Below are 5964 nucleotides of genomic sequence, written 5' to 3'. Positions count from 1 at the left end.
GGGTTGGGGTTAATTAGGTTTAAATGGAGTTAATGGGGATTGGGGGTAGGTAGGTATGAGAAAGAAAGATTTGAGGGATTGATGGGATTTGGGATTGGGAATGGATGATGATGAATGTGGATGAAATAGTGGGGAAGGGGAGAGAGAGGGTATGGATTTGAATGGTCAAAAAGTAAGGGGATAGAGGGAGGGGATGTTGGAAACGGTTAAGCCTCTTCTCCAAAAATTGAAATTGATGTTCTTGGTGCTAAATGCCAGCCTCGCCGTTTAGCGCCAGAATTTACACTTCTTTTTTTTTGGGACGAGTGGTGGCACTAAATGCCCAGCTGGCATTTAGCGCCATTGAAGGGTGCATGCTTCATGGAATTATACCCTTGTGGGTGTTAAACGCCCACCTGGCGTTTAACGCCAGCTACTGTTTGTCCTTTCTGGGTGTTAAACGCCTTCCTGGTGTTAAATGCCAACACCCTTGCTGCCTTCCCTAGCGTCAAACGCCTACCTGGCGTTTAGCACCGAAACACTTCGAGTTGAACTCTCTCCGGGGTGTTCTGTTCTTCCTCCTGAGTCCTCTGTTCCTGTTCTAAAACACTTTGCATGATCACAGATAAGATTAAACCAAGGAAAACTATAAATGAAAAGAAAATAAATAACTAAAAACTGAAAGAAAAACTAAAGGGACTTAGCTCCACTAGCTTCTTTACTGTCACTAGCTTGATGGTCAGCTCCACTAGGGAGGGAGTGATCATAGGGGCTTAGCTCTTCACCGCTCATTGTAAACCTCTTTCATGTGCTATCATGGATCAACTCAATATGCTCAACGGACAGGATCATGTTCACTGTATAAGTTAGGATTGGACTCTTAGTGAATACCACCTTCATTCTGGGAGAGATGTCTTCAGTGGGAATCTTCTTGTTCCTCCAACCTCCAGGCACCTTCTTTTTGGGAACTCCCTCCTTGGTGGATGATGCATACCTAACACTAAACTTAGGTTTGATGTCAAGGAAAATTTTATTGGTTCCCACCAAAGGAGTCTTAAGCAGTAAGCCTTGGCTTGCATCAGTCAGGGGTCCTTGAGGGCTTAGGTTAGGGAGTTTACCCTCCATGCAAGTACGTCCCTCATCAGAGTGATGTATAGGTTTGAAAACCTTGAACACCAAGTAATCCTCACGCATCCTCAAAACTAGTTCACCGTGTTCAACATCGATCAAGGCTTTTCCTGTGGCCAGAAACGGTCTTTCCAGGATCAGAGAATTATTTGCATCTTCTCCCATGTCAAGGATTACCAAGTCTGAAGGGAGGAAAAACTCTCCAACCTTAACAAAGACATTCTCTATTATCCCATAGGCTGGTTTCAAAGACTTGTCTGTCATTTGTAGTGTTATGCTTGTCGACTATGCCTCTTGGATTCTGAGTTTCTTCATTATAGACAAGGGCATTAGATTGATGTCTACACTAAGATCACATAGGGCCTTGTCAAAATTGATGTTCCCAATAGTGCATGGAATTTGAAAGCTTCTTGGATTTGGCATTTTCTTTGGTAGTTTACTTTGAATCAATGCACTGTATTCCTCAGTCAGCACCACTATTTCATCTGCCCTTAGGGTCTTCTTTTCAGAGAGTAAACCCTTCATGAACTCAACATATTGAGGCATATGCTCCAGCAACTCTGCAAAAGGAATATTGATATGTAACTTTTTGGAGACTTTCAAGAACTGCGAGAATTGCCCTTCCTTGTTCTCCTTTTGGAGCTTCTAACGGTATGATGATTTTGGCTGGGGCTTGGATGCCTTTGGTGAAGTGTGTACTATGGTGTCCTCAGCCTTTTCTTCGGCTTCAACAACATATGCTTCCTCCTTTGCCACAGGTTCACCAGTCACTATGATGGCCTTGCATTCTTCCTTTGGATTTACCACTGTGTCACCAGGAATAGTGTTTAGAGGTCTCTAAGGTATTTCTTTGCTTAACTGACCCACTTGTACTTCTAAGTTCTGAATTGAATCTCTGGTCTCCTGCATGAAACTCTGAGTGTTATTGGAAAGTTCTGCAACTATAGAAGCTAGGTCAGGAGAGTTCTGAGTCTAGGAAGTCGCTTATTGCTACTGAGAGGGTTAAAACTGATGGTTGTTGAATTTATTCTAATTGAAACCGCCTTGAGAGTTGTTGAAATTTGACTGAGGCTTTTGGGGCTGCTCTCTCCATCCAAAATTTGGGTGATTCTTCCATCCCTAATTAAATATGTTTGAGTAAGGATCATTATTGGGATTTTTTGAGGAATTGCCCATATAGTTAACCTGTTCAGGAGCAGTTGAGCATAACCATAAGTCTCTCCTTGGTGGAAGCCACTACTCATGTCATAAGATGGATCTTGAGTATTAATAGCTAAGACTTGCATCTAACTCAAGTGCTGAGTAATCATACTAATCTATTGAGACATGGCCTTGTTCTGGGCAAAAATAACATCCAAGGCATCCAGCTCCATGGCTCCTTTCTTCACAGGATTCCTCTCAGAGGTGTACAAGTATTGGTAGCAACCATCTCAATTAACTCATTGGCCTCTTCAGGGGTCTTCTTCATGTGCAGAGAGCCACCCGTAGAATTGTTCAAAGACATTTTAGCCATCTCTGCAAGTCTATCATAGAAGATCTGTAACCTAATCCAGTCTAAGAACATGTCAGGAGGGCACTTCCTGATCATTGACTTGAACCTCTCCCAAGCTTCATAGATGGACTCACCATCTCTCTGCCTGAAAGTCTGAATAGCTGTTCTCAGCTTAATCAGCTTTTGAGAAGGGAAGAACTTGGTTAGGAATTTGTTGACCACCTTGTCCCAAATGTCCAAGCTTTCCTTGGGCTGAGGGTCAAGCCATTGCTTCAATCTATCCCTCAAAGCAAATAGGAAGAGCATGAGCTTATAGACATCCGGATTCACTCCATTAGTCTTCACAATCACAGATTTACAAGAAATTAGAGATGAACAAATTTGGGTATTCCTGCAGGAGACTATGATCCAAGCATCTTTCTAGGCTTCTCATTACCATTCGGATTCTCAACATTAGCATTGGGATCCATGGTGAGCTGTTTAGCTTCTTTCTCAAAAGTGTCCTTGAGATTATCACCGGCTTTGTAAGCTCTAGCTTGTTGCAGACATCACCTCAAGGTCCTCTCTAGTTCGGGATCAAAATCAAGAAGGGGTTCTTTGTTCATGTTCCTGCTCATAAACAAATAGAAAACAAAAGAAATGTGGGAATCTCTACGTTTGAGTGCAGAGAATTCTTTGTGAGGTATCCCATATAAAAGAAATACAATAAAATAGACTAAATGAATAATACTAAAAATTCTAAAATAAGAAAAATATGAACCACTAATTTCAAAAATTAAGAAAAAATCAATCGAAAAAATTAAAGAGAAAAAAATTAAATAAAATAGAGTTAAGAATTTGAAAAATTAAGAACAAAATCAAATAAGACACAAAATTGAAAACACCAAACTTAATTTCAAAAATTAAAGAAAAGTGTTAAGATGAAATTGAACTAAACTTTCGAAAATCAAGGAACAAAATAAATAAAAATCAAAAGCTAAAAACGCCTAATCTAAGTAATGAGACAATTGGTAGTTGTCAATTATAGTCAATCCCTGGCAACTAAACCCTGAAAACACTTAACACACATATCACAGCATCGAATGGTAATAAAGGAGAATTAAAATTAGCTAATTGAAAGCCAAAGAAGCATATTTTCAATCATAACACAAAATTAGGAAGGAAAATGTAAAACATGCGAATTATATGAATAAGTGTGAGAATAATGGATAAAATCCACTAAATTATGTACAAGATAAATCCTAAAAATGGGGTTTATCAGTAACAGTGCCAAAAATTTGATGTGGAATTTTGAATACCCATAACCTAACCGGCAAGTGCACCTGTCGTATCAAGTAATACCTCATGTGAGTGAAGGTCAATCCCACGAGGACATCCACTTAGTCAGGCAAGCAAAAAGTTTTGTTTTGAGTGTTGTAAGACACATTAAACAGAAATTCAGAAAGTAAGAAAGCGAACAATAAAAGAAGTGTAAAATCTATAGGAGAAAACAGTTAAGGTTATAGATTTGTTTATTCATCCGGATTAAGTTTCCTTACCAACTATTTTAATCATGCAAGATTCGTTTCACAGCAAACTGTAATTGACTAAACCCTAATGTCTTAGTGATTTAGTCTCCTCTAACCCAAATCAACCACCGATATCTTGGTCACTTAATTTTGATTAGAGGGTTAAATGAAATTCTAGTTTATGGCCACAGAAACCCTAATTACCAAAAGCTAAACAACTTATATGTCATGGATCCAGATTAGTTCAAGTAATTAGCAATTTAGGAGAAATTTTCTTTCAAACTGTTGTTCAAGCGAGATAGCTCTATCGAAAATCACAAGAACACATGTAGAATAAGGGTTATACTGTTATTCTATCCAGATTCATAAGATGAATAATGAATGCAATCCTTGAAACTGAATCAATGCATTAATTAAAATAAAAAAGCAATAGTCATAATCCATAGAAATAAACAGAGCTCCTAACCTTAACCAAAGAGGTTTTGTGGCTCATGACTTACAGAGAAAACTAGGGTTCAGAAAAGTGAAACGTTCGAAAGTGAGAAGATCCCCCTTAAAGATTATCTAACCTAATTTGATTTGAAATTAAAATAAAATAATAAATCCTAAACCTAAAAGACTTTGTTTGCAAATAAAAATTACAAATATAAAAGATAAGATAATAACTAATTTAAGAGTTAAAATTACAAATATAAAAGATAAGATAATAATTAATTTAAGAGCTAAATCCACTAAAGATGCTCATTTGAAGAGGTTGGATCCGGATTGAGTGGCGTTAGACGCCAGGTGTGTAGCGCCCAAAGAGGTAGAAACACTCCTGATCTTTCAACGTTGCTGGCACTAAACGGCAGCTTGGCATTTAGCGCCCAAGGGGGTAACTTCAAATATTCTCCTTTTTGTTCAAAACTCTACCAAGTTGAACCGAATTTCACTTGAAATAATAAAAATACCAGAAAAACTCAAAGTAGCATTCAAAGAGGATTTTCACACTAAAATATAGTTAAACTCACTAAATTTTAACTAAATTTAACTAGAAAATAAGCCGAAAATGGGTATAAGATGCTCATGCATCATGACCTAAAAGGGTCTATGATTACGGTTTGAGGGGCGACATAAAGGGGTCTATGGTAACAATTTTGGGAGTGACCTAAAAGGATCTCTGATCACGATTTTAGGGGATGACCTAAAGGTATCTATGGTAACAATTTTGGGAAGTGATCTAAAAGGTTTTATTGCCACATTTTTTCGAAAGTGTGACCTAAATGAGTCTATGGTTACAATTTTTGAGGGTGACCAAAAAGGGTCTATGATCACGGTTTTGGAGGATGACCTAAAAGAGTCTATGGTCATGGTTTTGAGAGATGACCTAAAGGTATATATGGTTACGGTTTTGGGGTGACCTAAAAGGGTCTATGGTCATAATTATACAAAAGAGTGACCTAAAAAGATTTATGGTCCCAGTTTTAGTAGGTGACTTAAAAGGGTCTATGGCCACGGTTTTGAATATTTCAAATATTTAAAATTTAAAAAGTTTAATAAACTAAAAACTAATGAGAATTTTATATTATTTACTTTAAATATTAAAATTTTAAATCTAATTTTATAAATAAAAAATTAATTAGAATACTATTAATTTTAAATTAAAAAATTATTTAAAACTTAAAACTAATTAATAAGTTAACAAATAAATATTATTTTTTAAAATAATTTAAATAAATTATGATTGATTTTCAATTATTATTCTATCTTTTAATTTTATTAAAAGTTTTACATTACCCTAATCCTAACTCTAACCCTAATCCTAATTATTATTTAAGAATATTTTTGTAACTAAATCAGGTTTTGATCATTTGAATT

The 5964-nt window shown here is 36.6% G+C and overlaps 1 non-coding gene across 1 annotated transcript; it reads left to right on the top strand.

Annotated features, from left to right (window-relative positions):
• Window positions 1-2669: 2669 nt before the first annotated feature.
• On the top strand, window positions 2670-2773 carry LOC127742161 (small nucleolar RNA R71). Its single transcript, XR_008003348.1, has one exon. It is a non-coding gene; the product is annotated as a small nucleolar RNA R71 (small nucleolar RNA).
• The last annotated feature ends 3191 nt before the right edge of the window (window positions 2774-5964 follow it).

The sequence above is a fragment of the Arachis duranensis genome, chromosome 9, assembly GCF_000817695.3.
Source record: "Arachis duranensis cultivar V14167 chromosome 9, aradu.V14167.gnm2.J7QH, whole genome shotgun sequence".
Classification (NCBI taxonomy): domain Eukaryota; kingdom Viridiplantae; phylum Streptophyta; class Magnoliopsida; order Fabales; family Fabaceae; genus Arachis; species Arachis duranensis.
Note: the sequence above shows the minus strand (reverse complement) of the source record. Positions and strands in the feature narration are given on the sequence as shown.